The sequence below is a fragment of the Pelmatolapia mariae genome, linkage group LG9 (assembly GCF_036321145.2).
Source record: "Pelmatolapia mariae isolate MD_Pm_ZW linkage group LG9, Pm_UMD_F_2, whole genome shotgun sequence".
Lineage (NCBI taxonomy): Eukaryota > Metazoa > Chordata > Actinopteri > Cichliformes > Cichlidae > Pelmatolapia > Pelmatolapia mariae.
The window spans coordinates 978644-998656 of record NC_086235.1 but is presented as its reverse complement, the minus strand read 5'-3'; the positions used below and the strand labels follow the sequence as shown (position 1 = coordinate 998656).

The 20013-nt window shown below is 43.9% G+C and overlaps 1 pseudogene; it reads left to right on the top strand.

Annotated features, from left to right (window-relative positions):
- The window catches only part of LOC134634060 (protein NLRC3-like), a 31972-nt pseudogene that overhangs the window by 6549 nt on the left and 5410 nt on the right, over nucleotides 1-20013 (top strand).

Genomic DNA, 20013 nt, shown 5'->3' with positions numbered 1-20013 from the left:
GATTCGGTCAAGATTCTCCTCTGTTTTAAATGACAGTGATTATATAGACAAATCATCTGTGGACGTCTTTCTGAGTAGAGTCACTGAGAAATCCCTCCAGAGTAAAAATGGCCACCTGGACCTGTTTGTTCGCTTCCTTCATGGCCTCTGTCTGGAGTCCAACCAGAGACTCTTAGGAGGTCTGCTGGGTCAGATAGTGAACAGTCCAAAAGTCACCCAGAGAATCATCAACAATCTGCAGAAGATGAACAGTGATCAAATCTCTCCTGAGAGAAGCATCAACAACTTCCACTGTCTGATGGAGATTAATGATCTCTCAGTACATCAGGAGATCCAAAAGTTCTTGAAGTCAGAGAACAAATCAGAGACTATCTCTGAGATCCACTGCTCAGCTCTGGCCTTCATGCTGCAGATGTCAGAGGAGGTTGTAGATGAGGTGGATGTGCAGAAGTACAACACATCAGAGCGGGGAAGACTGAGACTGATTCCAGCTGTGAGGAACTGCAGAAAGGCTCAGTGAGTCCAGATGTGATCATTAACATCATAAATTAGTGTAGATTAATATTGTAGTTTTTCCAAGTATGATCACGAAACATGAGGGAATGTAAAGTTTTTATTAAAATTTCCCATGTGTGTTTTTAACAGAGCAATGGATTTTTAACTAGGTATTTCTAAACAAACTCATTTTCACTTGAAAGCGTAAACTATGTCTTGGCCAGCATAATGCTATACAGATTAAGCATTTGATTCAATTCAAATTCAATTCAAAACGTTTATTGTCAGTACAGAAAAAAAGTCTTCTATTCAATTCAATTCAGTTCAGTTCAATTTTATTTATACAAAGTATTTAAACAGCGCCAAATCACAACAACAGTCACCTCAAGGTGCTTTATAATGTAAGGTAGACCCTAAAATAATACATACAGAGAAAAACCAACAATCATATGACCCCCTGTGAAAATCACTTGGCGACAGTGGGAAGGAAAAACTCCCTTTTAACAGGAAGAAACCTCCAGCAGAACCAGGCTCAGGGAGGGGCGGGGCCATCTGCTGTGATTGGTTGGGTTAAGAGAAGTATTGTACCCAGTTTTTGTTATTCTTTTACTGTACAGAGAAGACGCAGACTCAGAGTGGTCAAAGTATTTCTAATCATTTTATTCAATCATTACTTTCCGGATAGTGGATGTGCACGCTGCTAAGCATCGGCAGATCTGAAGCCTTACAGGCCAGATATACATAATATAGTCTGCTATTTTATTTCACGTCATACACAGTTTCGATCAAAACAACTTCTTTACCGCTGCCCTTACTTGTGTGTGTGTGTGTGTGTGTGTGTTGCTTAGTTCCGCTTTTCTGTCTGTACATGGGTTTCCTGTTCTTAATATACCGCCTGTGCAGCTCTACACAAGACTTCCTGTTCTGCACAGTTCCAGTCTGGCTGAGCAATTTGTTTGTGAGTCAAAGCTGGCCTGTTATTAAAATACATAAACAAAATAATCAGAAAATAATCACTAACACAATATATATATTCCTTAACAGAAGGAAGACAGGATAAAGACATGCTGTGGAAGAGAGACAGAGATTAATAACAAGTTCGATTTAATGCAGAGAGGTCTATTAACACATAGTGAGTTCGAAAGATGACTGGAAAAGAAAAACTCAATGCATCATGGGAATCCCCCTGCAGCCTTTTCCTATTGCAGCATAACTAAGGGAGGATTCAGGGTCGCCTGGTCCAGCCATAACTACAGTGGCTTGCAAAAGTATTCGGCCCCCTTGAACTTTTCCACATTTTGTCACATTACAGCCACAAACATGAATCAATGTTATTGGAATTCCACGTGAAAGACCAATACAAAGTGGTGTACACGTGAGAAGTGGAACGAAAATCATACATGATTCCAAACATTTTTTACAAATAAATAACTGCAAAGTGGGGTGTGCGTAATTATTCAGCCCCCTGAGTCAATACTTTGTAGAACCACCTTTTGCTGCAATTACAGCTGCCAGTCTTTTAGGGTATGTCTCTACCAGCTTTGCACATCTACAGACTGAAATCCTTGCCCATTCTTCTTTGCAAAACAGCTCCAGCTCAGTCAGATTAGATGGACAGTGTTTGTGAACAGCAGCTTCTATTCTGGTATGTATATTGTGGGCCATGTCCCTGAAAGAGTTTTGGCCACAGTCTTTTGATAATATGCGTAGGCAGCAACCGAACAGAGAAAGAAACGACACACCATCTGAACCGGGCGAAGCCCCTCCTAGATGGTCCCTGCTCCGACTCTGACCCTACTGCCGAATTGGACCCGGCCCTCACCAATGCCTTTAACCTGATGACAGCTAATGTCATTAAAGTAATTGGAGAGAAACTTAGTCCTCTGGCCGAGGCTGTTTCCAAGCTCATGGTGGAACTCCAGTCAGCACACAAAAGGTTGGACGAGAATGCTGTTACTGCTCAGGAGCCCCGGATTACCGAGCTGGAAAATCAAGTCAGCGCTCTCATGGAAAGATTGGATGCAGCGGAAAATTACAGCAGATGACTGAATGTCTGGCTTGTTGACACTGAATCTGCTCAGCAGGCGGACTTTTTTGAGACTTGGCTACCTCGCGTTCTCAGGATGGCCACCAAGGTTGAGCGCATAAAGTTGGAGAGGGCTCATCGTGTACTCACTCCGAAACCAGACCCTAACAAGCGTCCCCGCGCGCTGCTCATTCGCTTCCACTCTTTCAGAGATAAGCAGAGAGTCATGGAAGCAGCGCGCTGAGTCAGCTCTGAAGATGGGGGTCTCAAGCTTAATGGCTCAACTGTGTCATTCTACAACGCCTTCTCCACGGTGGTGCTGAAGAAGCGGAAGGCCTATGATGCAGTGAAACTGCTTCTATGGGAGTGTGGGATACAGTACGCCATGTTCTTTCCGGCGACACTCCAAGTGACACACAACAGCTTGAGGAGGAGATTCTCCACCCCTGAGCAGGTGCAGGATTTCCTGTCTTAACTGATTGAATCCCCTGCTGCTTCTTCTTCCACCTGTTATTATTTCTGCTGACTGCGTCTGGGTCCTGGTATGGTTCTGACTGTTCCATGCACACCGACTCTGACGAGCGGATTGGGCGCTTGGTGTATGAATAGGTGCTCTTCACTTGGAATGTCTAGCTCCAGCATGATGAGCCTAAGTTTTTTTTTTTTTTTTCACAACAAAATTTACCATTTTGTTTTCTTTTTGCTGCCTCCTCTCTCCCTCTTCAATTTTACCATTTACATGTGGGCAGCTGAGGTTGCTTGAATATTCATATTACATGTGTGGGTGGGGTACATGATTAGTTCTTCAATTTCTGGTACTATTAAGTTATGTTCGTGGAACATTCGGGGTCTGCAGAAACCCACCAAAAGACTAGCTGTGCTTTCCTTTTTGGAAAGGGAGGAGGTTTCTTTGGCGTTTCTCCAGGAGACTCACTTAGAGGATAAGGACAACATCAAAATAAAGAGGGGCTGGGTTGGACAGGTGTTTGCAACTTCCTATTCCTCTTCTAGTAGGGGCATAGTGATCCTGGTTAGCAAAAAGCTTGCGCTCCAGTGTCTCAACTGTGTCGAAGATGACAATGGCCGCTATATAATAGTGAAGGGTACACTTCTGGAAAAAGAAGTGACATTTATGAATCTGTACTGTTCACCTGGCTACTCCCCTAGCTTTCTTGCCTCTACTTTTGCCACGTTTACCGATCTTGCCTCTGCTTTGTAGGTGGGGAATTTAACTGTCACATTGATCCCTTGCTGTATAAGTGGCCGTTGAGTTGTTCCCCTCCCTCGAGCCAGTCCAGAGTGCTCATTTCGTTATGCTCTGACTTCGGTTTCTGTAATGTTTGGAGGCAGCGACACCCTCCCGACTTAGGATTTACATTTTTCTCCTTGCCCCATAAAAGTTACACCAGAATCGATCATATGTTCATCCGGCAAGGCTGGGATGGTCCATTTGGTAAAGTAAATCCGTTGGGCATCTTCTTCGCCTTTAGACAATAATTCTGATGGCAAAAGAGCCAAACGGGACAGTCAAAAACAAAGGAAAAAAAAAGATCATATGTTCATCCCCGCTTCGAAAAAATTTCCCTGTCTCCCTCATGTGAGAGCGGCAACATTATCTTATCAGACCACGCTCCCCTGTATTTGTCTTTCTCCATGCCAGATGTCAGGGTTTTGTCTGGATGCTGGAGATTTTGCTGGTCCCTGCTTAGAGACAAGAAATTTATTTCACATTTTAATTAGGAATTCAGGATGTTCTATTTAATCAACTCCCCATCCTCAGACAACCCCTCTATCCTCTGGGAAACGTGTAAAGCGTTTTCCCGGGGTCTGCTCATCTCCTTTGTGGCCTTTAGGAAGCAAAGGACGTATCTATTTTTTGCCTTAGAGGAATTTGGATTGGGTAAAATATTTGTAAATTAGGTGAAAGTTCTCTATAACTCCCCAGTTGCGGCAGTTATAACTAACGGGATGCGATCCAGCAATTTTACTCTCCACGTTGGAAATAGGCAGGGCGATTCTCTTAGTCCTCTACTTTGTGATATAGCCATAGAGCTGCTGGCCCAGGCGGTAAGACAGGATGTTTTAATTTCTGGTATTTGTGTCAGAGAGAAGATACATAAAATCTCTTTATACGCAGATGATGAGTTGGTGCTCTTATTCCGACCTGAAACCTCCCTACGCCGTCTTGTTGAAGTAATTTCATCTTTCGGTGCATTTTTAGGCTATAAGATTAACTTTGCCAAGTCAGAGGCCATGCCCCTGGGTTCATTGTTGACAGTTCCGGTTACAAGTGTTCTCTTTCCATTTCGTTGGTCTCCTACTGGTTTTACTTATTTGGGGATACGGTTTTCTCGCTCTTACCATGAGCTGTTCAAGCTCAACTTCGTCTCCCTCTTTTCGATTCAATTAAGGCTGATCTGGAGCGCTGGGCCCCCCTCCCCATTTCATGGCTTGGCAGAGTGGCCCTGATCAAAATGAATATTGTGCCCAGACTGCTATATCCTCTGCAAATGATCCCCATCTTGTTATCTAACAAGGTTATTAAGGTTTTGGAGGGTTGGTTAAGTGCTTTTATATGGAGCAAAAGAAGGCCCAGGACGTTCCCAAACATCCTGAGGATCATTCAGATGTTTTCTAGAAAAACTGAAATGAGCCTTTATGTTCAGCAGTGGCTTTCGTCTCAGAACTCTGCCTCACAGGCCGTTCTTGCCCAGTCTCTTTGTCATGGTGGAGTCGTGAACACTGACCTTAACTGAGGTGATTAAGGCCTGCAGTTCTTTTGATGTTGCTCTTTTGTTCTGCATTTGTTTATGAAATCCAAAACAGTCTGATCATCACTCCCCTCAAACATAGGAGCACCTTCTACCCATAAGAGAAAGTGTGAATGAGTGCTTTCTTTGTGCTGAAACGCAAATCACTGAATAATGCTTCAGCTATCTTATCAAATATGCACATTGCTGTCACAGGATTGCTTCTCACTACTTCACACTTTGCTGACCATTCAAGTCTTCACCTTCTTTACCTTGCTGTCTTATTGCCTCAATGACTTTTCAGCAGCTGAAAATGTGCTAAAGAATGTGGAAGTTCTTAGCTGTGTGATCATGGTAATAAGAGTTCTAATGGCAGATTAGCTTGGGTAAAAGACCGAAAGTTGAGGCACACAACGATGTGTGCTGCTGGTAAAGTTTCTGGGCTGCCTTTCCTTATAACAGCCATCCCTCAAGATTCTCTCCATTTAAAGCAGTGCATTATCAGGGACTGTAACATGTAGTCCTTTTACTGAATCAGTTCTTGTTGTCTCCCGATAGGCTCGGGTTCCTCCCAGTGGCTGCATGAATGTAGCTACATCTTTGTTTGACACCAGTTTCTCAACCTTGTGTTTGTCTTGTAAGATAACTGAGGTTAAACTTTGCCAATCTCCAGTCAGGGAGTTTGACTTGCTTACCTTTATTGTCATGCTGGAAGTAGCCAGTGTATTTCCGTCACACATTGAGTAAGAACGAATTGTGTCTTTGGCAAAATGATCATCAGTGCAGAAAAGTCTTGATTTTAAATAGCCACTGGGTGATACTTTAATTAGCCTTTTTTCATTTGTGAGTTTTGCTCTGTAGGAAACTGCACATGGATTGTTATTGTCTCCAGTTTAGGTGTTTTTAAAAGCTAACTGGATTGTTTCGTTCTGCTAAAGCAATAGATTAGATTTCTTTACTAAAACATAATATCTTCCCGGCCACACCAGATGGCTGCAAACAGGAATCTAATCCAAACCCAGTTAGACATCCCATCTGCTTGCTCAGAATCATCTCTTATCTCTTACAGTAAATTTCAGGGAAAAAATGCAAACAGTTGTGAGGCAACCAGCAGGCAGGAAGTGGCCCATGGCCATTTAATGCTAATAGCGCTGATGGCGCCTGTTTGTACGGCAAGCTGTCTTCGTCTCCTCAAGTTCTATCTACTGCTTGCCTTTTTACTTTCTGTATGCTTCCCGGATGTTTTTGAAATAATTGCCTATGATTGTCAGACTCTTTTGAATCTTGGACCATTGAACCATCAAACACCGGACGTGCACTGGGAACCAGGAAATTTCCCCGCTTCCGACGGTCATTCCCCCGCCCCCCCCACACGCACAAGAAACGACCTAGGAGATGAGGTAAACAGAGCGGTATCCGTGTACACATCAAGGCCTACCTGAAGTCACATGAAGTAATTAACAACTATGCTATCTTGGATATTTCACGTTCCTCATCATCCTTCTGGGACCAGTCTACCTTTAAGTTGATTCGCCATCGATGGACCTGCCATGTCGGCCAGCATGCCCACTCGGACTTACCGGCTGAGTTTCTACCTTCTCGGTGTTGGATGTGGACCTCCAGAGGTGGCGTGAACCACAACAATCTAAGTCTGTTGAGACGCACTCCTAGAAGCGATAATGTGACTACGATATGGATGGCATTGCTTAACACCAGGTCATTAATGAACAACTCCATCGTCCTAAATGACTTTTTTCTCAAGGCAAGATTTCTTGTTTCTGACCGAGACTTGGATACGCCCCGGTGAGTCCTTTTCCTTTTTAGAACTTCTTCCCCCGGACTGTGCCTTTCTGAGCTCTCCCAGGACCTCGGGTAGAGGTGGAGGGTTAGGCCTTTAAAATAAATTTCAAGTACGGCAACTGCATCCTGACATGTACTCTAGCTTTGAATTACAGCTACTGGAGTTGATCTGTGCCCCCTCGATTATCTGCGCTGTGGTTTACCAAAATTCACTAGAGACTTTAATTGTGAATTTGCTGATTTTTTAGGAAGTCTCATTTTACATTATAATCGTATTCTTATTATTGGTGATTTTAACATTCATGTTTGTTGTGAGTAGGATCTCGGATCACTTCCCGGTCATGTTTGATATTGAACTTTTTAATGTGGAATTGACCTGTGAGGCCCCCCTATGCCAAGTGTGCATGATTAATCCTGAGACTATCCCCAGCTACTCTGCAACCTTTACTAACTCAATTTTTTATGATACCTACTGTAATATAGCTATATAGTGATGGTAAATTTGATTCTTTTTACTGAATCGAGTTTAAATGGGTCACTCACCAAAGTGAATCGGGTTTTTTGAGTCACTGAGTCAGTTGACCAGAGAGTGCAAAAAATTTACATTTTCACTCAAACTTAATTTATTTCTCTTTTTATGTATATCCTACTGCTAAGACGAGTGATTGAAAAAGAAAAACAACTCTTTTTATAGAGCAAAAAAGAGCAAAAAAAGATTTCTAAAGGGAACATTTATTTTATTTATTTTTATTTTATTTTATTAGTATTTTCCTCAAATGTGTCAAATATATATTTTCTCATCATAAATGTCCACTGAGCTGTGAGCCAGGGGGCGGTAATGCTCCTTCACATTGGTTGCCAACCAAGAAGAAGAAGAAGCTGTGAGCCAGGAGGGAGGTGGTGAGTGAGTCCTGAGTGATTCGTTCATGCTATGATTCAGCACAGGAAGGGAGGGGGTGAGTAACTCAAATGTGCTGTTAGCATGTTAGCAGAGCGATGCTACTGTGAACTGAGGAGCCATTGTCTTGATCTGAGCTTTCTACTCAGGGTTTTTTCTTCCAGTTCAGAGCAGAAATGTTTCTGTTAAGAAACTGGCTGTTGTTTTTTTTCTGCACAATTTTAATTATAAGCTAGATATATTTCTACTAATGAAATTAGTTTGCTAACAGCAACAGGGATGAGTCAGTGAGTCAGTTGGGCTTGTGAATCATGATTCACGAGTCAGTAAAGTGATTCTCGAGTATTGAACGATTCGTTCATGATTCGCACATCACTACAGCTATATCGATTGATGAACTTGCTAACTCCTTATTTCAACATGCTCCTTGATTTTAGATATTGTGGCTCCATTAGTTAAGATAAGATAAGATAAGATAAGATATGATAAGATAACCTTTATTAGTCCCACACGTGGGAAATTTGTTTTGTCACAGCAGGAAGTGGACAGTGCAAAAGTTATGAAGCAAAAATTAGAATAAAATAAAGTAAAAATAAATACAGTATACAACTGTACAGAATAGAATAAAATAAAATACTATATACAGTAGAATAAAATAGAATAAAATATGCAATAAGATAAAAATAGAATAGAAGTGCTATATACAACTCAGTAAAAATACAACGGTGCCAGAAAGATTATTGCACATTAGTGTTATTGCACATGTGTGAATGTGTGTGTTGATCAGTTGGAGTCTTTGTTGTGGAGTCTGACAGCAGTGGGGAGGAAAGACCTGCGAAATCTCTCCGTCCCACACCGTGGGTGCCGCAGTCTCCCACTGAAGGAGCTGCTCAGTGCTGTCACAGTCTCATGCATGGGGTGGGAGATGTTGTCCAACAGGGATGACAGCTTAGCCACCATTCTCCTGTCACTCACCACCTCCACTGGGTCCAGAGGGCATCCTAGAACAGAGCTGGCCCTGCGGATCAGCCTGTTCAGTCTCTTCCTGTCCCCAGAAGAGATGCTGCCGCCCCAGCAGACCACACCATAAAAGATGGCTGAGGCCACCACAGAGTCATAGAAGGTCTTCAGGAGTGGGCCCTCCACTCCAAACGACCTGAGTCTCCGCAGCAGGTACAGTCTGCTCTGCCCTTTCCTGTAGAGGGCGTCTGAGTTATGAGTCCAGTCCAGTTTGTTGTTCAGATGAACACCAAGGTACCTGTAGCTGTCCACAGCCTCAATGTCCATACCTTGGATGTTCAGTGGTTGCAGTGGAGGATGTTTGTGCCTGCGGAAGTCTACCACCAGCTCCTTTGTTTTACTGGCATTGATCTGGAGGTAGTTCAGCTGGCACCAGTCCACAAAGTCCTGAGTCAGTCCTCTGTACTCCTTGTCGTCCCCATCAGTGATGAGGCCGACTATAGCAGAGTCATCAGAGAACTTCTGCAGGAAGCACTGGGTGGAGTTGTGGGAGAAGTCTGCAGTGTAGATGGTGAAGAGGAACGGAGCCAGAACCGTTCCCTGTGGGGCCCCCGTACTGCAGACGACCCTGTCCGACACACAGCCCTGAGTCCTCACATACTGTGGTCGGTCGGTGAGGTAGTCCAAAATCCAGGTAGTGAGGTGATGGTCCACTCCTGAGTTCTCCAGCTTGTCCTTCAGAACCGAGGGAAGAATAGTGTTGAAGGCACTGGAGAAATCAAAGAACATGATTCTCACAGTGCTTCCAGCGGTCTCCAGGTGAGCGAGGGAGCGATGTAGGAGGTGAATGACGTCATCATCCGTTCCAGTGCCAGGCTGGTAGGCAAACTGAAGTGGATCCAGTGATGAGCTCACAAGGCGCCGAAGCTGAGCCAGGACCAGCCGCTCCAGGGTCTTCATCAGGTGGGATGTCAGAGCCACCGGCCTGTAGCTGTTGAGGTCCTTAGAGCGTGAAGTCTTTGGCACTGGTACAACACAGGAGGTTTTCCAGAGCTGTGGGACTCTTCCCAGCCTCAGGCTCAGGTTGAAGAGGTGCTCCATCACACCACACAGTTGGTCCGCGCAGGACCTGACGACCCTCGAGCTGATGCCATCTGGACCCGCTGCCTTCTTGGCTTTAATCCTCCTCAGTTCCCTCCTAACCTGGGTGGCTGAGAGAGACAGTCTGGAGCCTTGTGTTGATTGTGTATTGGATGCTGTTGTTGGGGGTGGGGAGGAGTGAGCAGGGTGAATAGAGGAGGTGTGAAGTGTCTTAGGTGTCAGAGGTGGAACAGCAGCAGTGGGGGTGGGTGAGTCTGCAGCCGATGTTGAAGACTGCCTCATGGCTGAATCAAATCTGTTGAAGAAATGATTCAGTTCATTTGCCCACCTCACATCCCTCCCAGGCAGAGAGTTCTGATGTTTGTGGCCTGAGATGGTTCTGAGGCCTCTCCAGACTTCACCAACGTTATTTTGCTGAAGCTGGTTCTCCATCTTCTGCCTGTAGCTATCCTTCCCATTCCTTATCAGTCCCCTCAACTCTCTATGCACCCTTTTCAACTCCTCTTTGTCTTTGGATTTGAAGGCCCTCCTCTTCTGCTTGAGGACGGCTTTAATTTCTGGGGTAATCCAAGGTTTGTTGTTGGAGAAACACCGTACAGTCCTGGTAGGTACGGTGTTATCCACACAGAAATTAATATAGTCCGTAATGCATGTAGTAAGGCTGTCGATGTCCTCTCCGTGGTCGTCACAGATCACCTCCCACACAGTGGACTCAAAACAGTCCTTAAGAGCCTCCTCGCTCTCCTGCGACCATCTCTGTACTGTGCGGGTGGCTGGTGGCTCCCTGCGCACTAAGGGCTCATACACAGGGACAAGGTGCACCAGGTTGTGATCAGATCTGCCCAGTGGAGGGAGAGGTGATGAACTGTATGCCTCTTCAGCATTGGCATACAGTAAGTCCAGTGTTTTATTGTCTCTGGTTGGGCAGGTCACATACTGGGTGAAGGTGGGCAGTGTGGAGTCCAGGGAGGCATGATTGAAGTCCCCTGATATTATGAGGAGGGCTCTCGGAGATTGTGTTTGCAGTCTGCTGACCACTGAGTGGAGAGTGTCACAGGCTGCATCCGCGTTGGCCGAGAGGGGGACATACGCTGTTATCGCGATAACATGCGAGAATTATCGGGGCAGGTAGTACGGACGCATTCTAACGGCTAACAGCTCAATGTCTCTGCTGCAGAGTTGTTCTTTTACGGTGATGTGCCCAGGGTTACACCATCTGTCATTCACAAACACTGCCAGTCCCCCTCCTTTCCTCTTACCGCTCTCTCTCGTCCTGTCCGCTCGCAGCAGCTGGAATCCCGGTAGTGTCACGCTCGTGTCCGGAGTTAGCGATGTTAGCCACGACTCCGTTAGCATCATGATGCTGCATTGCCGGTACTCCCTCTGTGACCAGGTTAGCGACGTGAGCTCATCCAATTTATTGTGCAAAGAACGTACATTTCCAATAATTACAGAAGGAAGAGATGGTCGATAACGTCTCCTTCTCGGCCGACGGCGCTCCTTCCCAGCACGACACCCCCGTCTTTTCCTCCTCAGCTCGCTGGGAATGTCAGGTCTGTCCGCCGGCAGTACCGCTGTGGGACGCAGCGCTAACAGCTGATCCTTACTGTAAACAAAGGATCCCTGCTCTGGGTCCCCACACACGGGTGAAAAAAGTAGAAAAAAACTAAGAAAAACGACCAGAACTAGCACAAAACGGTAGAACACGGTTGCAGAGTCTAATTACTAATACGTTAGTTATAAAAAATTACGAGAGAAAAGATAAGAAAGAAATAAACTCAGAATGAGCAGAGCTGCTGTAACAGGCTGCCGCACACGGGGGGCGCCGGAACTAGGTACGTGCACCAGTTCTAAATGACTCTCAGGTGTGAATGTCACTGAGACGAGAGATGGAAAAAAGACAAACTTCATGTGTCCCTGGACATCCTGCATAAATTGGACAATGTTCAGATTCCAGACTTCTATTCCACTCCTGATGATTTGTTGTTATATTATAATAATTGTCTACGCACTGTCCTTGATTCTCTGGCTCCTGTAAAAACCCACTCTGTTTCCTTCGCTCGCTCTGCTCCCTGGTTTACGTCTGACCTCCGAGCTTTGAAGGCCAAAGCTCGGCAGCTAGAGCGTAAATATAAGAAATCTGGTTTAACTGTTGATTCTGAAATCTATAAATACCATGTACTTCAGTATAAAGACTCCATCAGCAAGGCCAAACAAAGCTTCTACTCTGGTATTATCAACACTTTTGAGGGTAATGGAAGGACTCTGTTTTCAGTTTTTAACAAACTAATTCAACCCCCCAACGCTTTACCACCACACTTCTATTCCTCTGAAACCTGCAACTCCTTGATGCTGTTCTGGACTACGAAAATCAATAACATCCACCAGCAACTCAGATCAAATGTTGTGTCTACCCTCTCTCCAGAACCTTTTCTCCTTTTTGAGCCATTTTCCACTTTTCATCTTCCTGATTTATCTGATATTTCCGAGTTCATATGTAAGTCAAAGCCTGCCACATGTCATCTTGACCCCATGCCCACGGGGCTTGTAAAATCCTGCCTCTCTTCTTTACTCCCACTCATCTCTGCTATCATTCACTCTTCTCTCACCACTGGTATCGTTCCCTCCTTATTGAAGACTGCTCTAGTTACTCCTATACTGAAAAAACCTTCTTTAGATCCCAACAACTTCAACAACCTCCGTCCGATTTCCAATCTACCCTTCATTTCTAAAATACTCGAAAAAGTGGTTGCAGCTCAACTTCATTTACACCTGGTTAATAATAACATCTACGAGAGATTTCAATCTGGTTTTTGCTCATGTCACAGTACAGAAACCGCTTTATTTAAAGTCACTAACGATCTTCTAATCGGAGCTGACTCTGGTCTTCTCACTATTCTCGTCCTTTTAGATCTGAGCTCAGCCTTCGACACCATTTCTCACTCTGTACTTCTAAGCAGACTTTCTTCTCTCGGCATCTCTGACACACCCCTCGCCTGGTTTCAATCATATCTCCTCGACCGTTCCCAGTTTATTCAACTAAGATCATTCCGCTCTCGTCTATTCCCCGTCACCTCTGGTGTACCCCAAGGCTCAGTCTTAGGCCCTCTTCTCTTCATAATATACATCCTCCCTCTAGGTACCATTTTCCGCAAATTTGATCTCCAGTTTCACTGTTTTGCTGATGACACCCAGTTATACCTCTCTTGCAGACCTGACTCCTCCCTCCCACCTTCCTCCCTTTCAGAATGTCTATCTGAGCTAAAATCCTGGTTTAACTCTAATTTTTTAAAGCTCAATGAGGATAAAACTGAGATCCTCCTTATTGGCACCAAATCCAATCTTTTAAAGGCGAACCATTTCTCACTCACCATCGATAACTCCACAGTTTTCCCTTCTCCTCAGGTTAAGAGCCTTGGTGTCATCCTAGACAGTTCACTTTCCTACAAATCTCACATCAATAATCTCACCCGTTCTGCCTACTTCCATCTACGCAATATTAACAGATTACTTCCTTCTCTTTCCACCCAGTCTACGTCCATTCTTGTCCACAGTCTTGTTACATCCCGTATTGACTATTGCAACTCTCTTCTGCATGGTCTTCCCCAAAAATCCCTCCATAAGCTTCAACTGGTTCAGAACTCTGCTGCTCGCATTATCACCAGAACCCCCTCCTACCAGCACATCACCCCTGTTCTTCAGGAACTTCACTGGCTCCCTGTGAAATTCCGGATAATATTCAAACTTCTTCTGCTCACCTTCAAGGCCCTTCATAACCTCGCTCCTCCTTACCTTTCTGACCTGTTAACCACTACCTGTTCTGCCCGTTCACTTCGATCTTCCTCTTCTATCCAGCTTGCTGTACCTTCCTTCCGCCTCACCACCATGGGAAGCAGAGCTTTCAGCTGCTCTGCTCCCAGGCTGTGGAACTGCCTACCCCCAGAAATAAGAAACATTGGTTCTCTCCCCCAGTTTAAATCCCAACTCAAAACTCATCTGTTCAAATCTGCATATTCACTGTGAATCCACTGTTTGTTAATTTTATCTTGTGCTTTGTTTTATTGTTCTTATTTTACCATTGTTTTACTATGTGTCTTCCTATTGTAAAGTGTCCTTGGGTGACTTGAAAGGTGCTCATAAATAAAATTTATTATTATTATTATTATAAATGCTGATCAAAATATCAGAAGACTGTCAAAACTGCAAAAGCTTCCTTTCTGTCAGAATTCTTTACTAATAACAGTCACAAGCCCCAAGTTCTGTTTAAAATCTTTAATTCAGTAATTAATCCCTGCTCTGCTACTCAGAGGGAGGCCTCCCCGGCTCTCTGTGAAAAATTCTTAAATTACTTTGTAGATAAAATCTCAGCACTAAGGGCGCCATATCTCCTGGCAGTTAACCAAACCCCAGCTTATGAATGCTCTATGGTTTTTCAACAGTTTGAGCCTGTATCTTTTTCGACTTTGAAAGAAATAATTGATCATTTGAGAAGCTCTAATACACTGCATGACATTCTTCCTTCCTGCATTATTAAGGATGCTCTGACTACTATTGAACCCTGTATCTTACGCTTAATGAATTCTTCATTGTCATCAGGCTGTTTTCCGACTGCCTCCAAACATGCAGTCGTGCAACCTGTTATCAAGAAAAGCAACGCTGACCCAGGCCCTCTTTCAAATTACAGGCCGATTTCTAAACTTCCTGTTGGGTTCAAGTCAACCCTGCTGGTAAACAGAAACTGTTACTGAAAGCAACCACACAGACACCACAGTATGTTTTACTTGCAAGGGGAGCATCGGAGAGCAGTGCTGCCACTCGCCTGTCCAAGCAACTCCAACTCTTCCGTGTCCGCCTCACTCTTTTATTGACAACAGAGGTTACACACAACTCAGTTAACCACGTGACGGTTAAGGCAAGCATGTGTGTGTTTGTGTGTATATGTGTGTGTCACTTCCTGACATACATGGCGGTGACCTCTCAACGAAATATAAAAACAGGAACTTGAGGCGACTGTTGTTGTGATTTGGCGCTATATAAATAAAATTGAATTGAATTGGAACTTGTAGCTGGCTATGTTTACTGTAGAAAATTACCAAAGCTCAAAATAAATCTTCTAATCAGCTAGCTGTTTCTGCACAATGACAACCATATTAGGACACATAGAACCAATGGTCATGTGACTTCTTCTAACTATCAGAGCACGTCCTGAGATGACAGGAACTGGCAGGCGCGGTCGCAGTTTCATTTCCTCTATCTTGCAGGACTCTGTGAGTTTTTAAAAGGCTACAACATGAAACAGTCTGGCAGGTTCAATAGGTCATGTGTTAACAGTTTATAGGCACTTGTTTTTAATTTTTATTCTTTACACATAAATTGTTCTCATTAATGACAAACGCCTTCCTGACTGCTCCGCTCAGACTATGCACCTTTTTAGTTATTTACTTATTTTTTGCTCTGTTTTACATCCCAAAATCTGTAGTTTTATAGTCTATGACAGCAGATTACTTCTAAACATCAGTGACAAGGTTGCACATGTAATCTTGGACACTGCTAAACCCGACCCATCTTGGCCACCTGTAATAGCCCATTATCATCAATGGAGCTCCACTGGAGAGGGTGCAGTCCTTCAAGTATCTCGGTGTCCACATCTCCTCAGACCTGACATGGTCTGATGAGATGTGGACATCTCCACCAGGAGATGCTGGACTAGAGCGGCGCAGATACTGAAGGACCCGTCCCATCCTGGCAACAAACTGTTCCAACTTCTGCAATCCAGCAGAAGGTTCCGCATCATCCTGGCAAGGACAGAGAGACTCAAGAGGAGCTTCTATCCCCAAGCCATCCGGGCCCTAAACCATAACATGCCCCCCATTACTTTCCTCTAAATTTGGATGCCCCGTCTCCATTCTTGTCTTTGTTCGACTGTCTGCAGGAGGTTAAAGATTGGCTGTCCCAGAATTCTCTTATCTTAAATGAAAGCAAAACAGAAATTGTTTTCTATAGCCACATTCCCCTGGGCCAGCTAACTGATACACTGGTGTCTTTCGCCAGCCACCTCTCCCATTCTGCCAGATATCTCAGAGTGCTCATGGATAGTTCTTTTAAATTAAACAAGCAAGTATCCACTATGGTAAAAACCAGCTTTTATCAATTACACCAAATTTCCAAAGCTAGGCACTATTTACCACATAAAGAACTCGAAAAAGTTATCCATGCCTTCATCACTTCTAGGTTGGACTATTGGAACTCTCTTTACCTGGGCCTCCAACTCTCCCTCCTTCAGCGCCTGCAATTAGTCCAAAATGCGGCAGCACGCCCCTTAACTGGAACCAGAAGGCATGAGCACATCACCTCTGTCCTCGCTAACTTTCACTGGCTTCCCGTCAAATATCGCATTGATTTCAAAATCCTTCTGCTCACTTTTAAAATTCTACATAACCTGGCCCCTAGCTACATAACTGATCTCCTTGATCTGCACAACCTAAAGACAGCACTAAGATCCTTCAGCCAACTGCTCCTAATGCAACCAAGGTCTCATTTAAAAACCAGAGGTGACCATGCTTTTTCCATTGGCACCCCTAGACTCTTGAATAATCTCCCACTCGATATCCGTACATCGGAATCAATTCAATCGTTCAAATCGTGCTTAAAAACAGACCTGTTTAACTTAGCCTTCAAAGCCAATTAGTTTAACTTTCATTCAGCCTATATAGATATATATATGACTTATTGATAAATAGCTGAATAAGAAATGGTCAATGGTCAATGGTCAATGGTCAATCGTAACTTTATTGTCCCTAACGGGAAATTGATTTGCAGTATGTCCGTACAAACAAACAAACAGACAACCAACACATCACATACACACACCAAAATAATATAATATAATATAATATAATATAATATAATATAATATAATATAATATAATATAAGCCTGAGAAAACAACCTAGATTTCATCAAAAAAAAAAAAAAGTACAATGTGCAGTGGCAACAACACTTATGGTTTAGTGTTATTAATTATGATAATAGCACTAGGTACAAAAGACAATCTATGTCTCTTCGTCTTCACTGCAGGCACTTTATAACGACGACCTGATGGAAGCAGTTGAAAATCATTAAAGAGAGGATGATCTGAACACAACAGGACAGAGTTTGCCTTCCTCAGCACCTGCCTGTTATAAAAGTCCACAAGCTGGACCTGAGACCTCCCTGAAATCTTACCAGCCACTTTAACCAGGTAGTTAAGTCTGGTCTTATTATTCAGGGACATATTACCGTACCAAGCAATGATACAGAAAGTTAAAACAGATTCAATAAAACTTTTATAAAAAAGAGTCATCACTTCAGATGAAACATTAAAACCTCTCAACCTCCTTAAAAAGTACAGTCTTTGTTGAACCTTTTTCACTGTAGCAGCAAGATGTGGCTCAAAGGACAGAGCCTTATCAAGAACAACCCCCAAATACTTATAACTGTCCACCAGTTCAATGGCTGCACCATTTACCACTGTTAGCGCAGGATGGGGGGATGTCTTCCTGAAGTCAATAACCATATCCTTGGTTTTCAAGGTGTTAATCATTAAGAATGACTGATCACACCACCAAACAAACTCATCCACAACAGGCCCATGGGAATCCTCTTCACCATGAAGGAGGCTTACAATGACTGTGTCATCTGCATATTTAATGAAATGCCTGTTGGCCTGTGTACTGCGACAGTCATTAGTGTACAAGATATACAGTAGAGGAGAGAGACAGCAACCTTGTAGTGAGCCAGTAGAAGAGTTCAGCTGTTAGGAAAAACAACCGTTTACCCTCACACACTGAGATCTGTCAGTTAAAAAGTCTAAAATCCAACCAACGAGATTAAAATCAAGTTTAAACTGGTTAAGAAGTTTATCAACTAAAAGATGTGGCTGGATAGTATTAAAAGCTGAAGAAAAATCAATAAATAAGAGCCGAGCATGAGCTTTGGCGCCACCAAGATGGCGATAAAGGAAGTTCAACAGAGTGACCACTGCATCATTCACACCTCTATGAGGCCTGTACGCAAATTGTAGTGGGTCTATAAGCTTCTCTACTTGCTGCAGGATCTCCTTCCTGACAAGTTTTTCAAAGGACTTCATTACTAAGGATGTTAAAGCGACAGGCCTAAAATCATTTAGTGATGTAGGTTTTGTGGTCTTAGCAACTGGAGAAATAATTGATTTTTTCCATACCTCTGGAACCTTCTGTTGCTGAAGAGATAAAAGAAAGATGTAATAAAAAATACTACATAATTCAGTGGTTCCCAAACTTTTTTTGCTGGGCCCCCCTTTGTTTCACACGAAAATGTTCGCGCCCCCCCTTCTCGCATCCAAACACATCCTCCAACCACACACAGCCATATTTTGCTCAATTGCGGTTTATTTCACACCTCAAACATTTAGTAAACAATTAAGCAAATACGAGTAATCTGCAACAAATTACAGGTAGTAATAAAATAAACTACTAACTCTTTTATGCTGCGTCCGCACCTACACGGGTATTCTTGAAAACGCAGCTGTTTCGTCCACACGTAGACGGCGTTTCAAATCACCGAAAACGGAGATTTTTTTTAAAACTCCTTTTTTGCGTTTACGTGTGGACGAGGAATACAGAGTTCATTACTCAATGTCAAACGTATGTGCCTTTTTTCACGTCACGCTGTGCGCCATGTTATTGTTTACATGAGATGAATTGCAGAATGGCAGGTAGAGACAAAATACTGTTAATCTGACTGTCTGCAGGTTTTACACGCTTACATTTACACACGCAGTAACTGTCCCTGCATTTACAAAGGAAGAGGCGTCACGGTGTGATTATTTTACGTGTAGTTGTTTTTTCTTGTGTAATAATATTCAACATTGCTATCAATACATTTTTCAAAAAACGCCTCTCTGTGCAAAATGGGTTCAAAAACATAAACAGCTGTAGGATACTGTTTGTCCGTGATTTAAACGGGGGAACAAATCGTGGCAGGATCAGCCTGATGATATTTGTATCCCGCTGTAACTTTACTGTATAAAGAACTAACATCTCCAAAATGTCAGGAGTAGTTAGTCATTACAACAAGTGCTTGTAAACTAAAAATCAAGAATGTGGGATACTGTTTGTCCGTGATTTGGAGAGCCCAGTGCTGCTCCCGACAAAGGGAAAACCAATTCTGCAGGGAGACCAACCTCAGCACTTGTGCAGGTGAAACCAAAGGGAAGATATGCGTCACCATATTTTCTAGTCTTTGGCTTAGAATGAGGTTGGTTTGGAAACATATTCAGCCATGCTTCATCTCCTGCTTTGCGTTTGTGTGGCCGCCCCGTGCTAGCAGTGTCCAAGCGTTTTGTTTCCCCCCCCTCTTTCATGCCGCGCCCCCCTTGCAATGGCTCTGCGCCCCCCCTAGGGGGCGGGCCCCACACTTTGGGAAGGTCTGACATAATTGCTCAGCGCATGTTCAAAGCACCTGGCCACATATATTATGAGGACCTGGACTTTTATTAGTCTTACTCATGGCGATCGTGGCTCAAGAGTTGGGAGTTCGCCTTGTGATCGGAAGGTTGCCGGTTCGAGCCCCGGCTTGGACAGTCTCGGTCGTTGTGTCCTTGGGCAAGACACTTCACCCGTTGCCTACTGGTGGTGGTCAGAGGGCCCGGTGGCGCCAGTGTCCGGCAGCCTCGCCTCTGTCAGTGCGCCCCAGGGTGGCTGTGGCTACAATGTAGCTTGCCATCACCAGTGTGTGAATGTGTGTATGAATGGGTGGATGACAGGTTGTGTAAAGCGCTTTGGGGTCCTTAGGGACTAGTAAAGCGCTATACAAATACAAGCCATTTACCATTTACCATTTTATGTCACGGCGAGTGAGATGAGCCGTGTGGAGAATATGAAGTAGGATCCAAATGCAGGCACTTTGTAAAGGTGAGAAGGTGGTTTATTGAAATACACGGCACAGGGAAAACATGGCAAACGG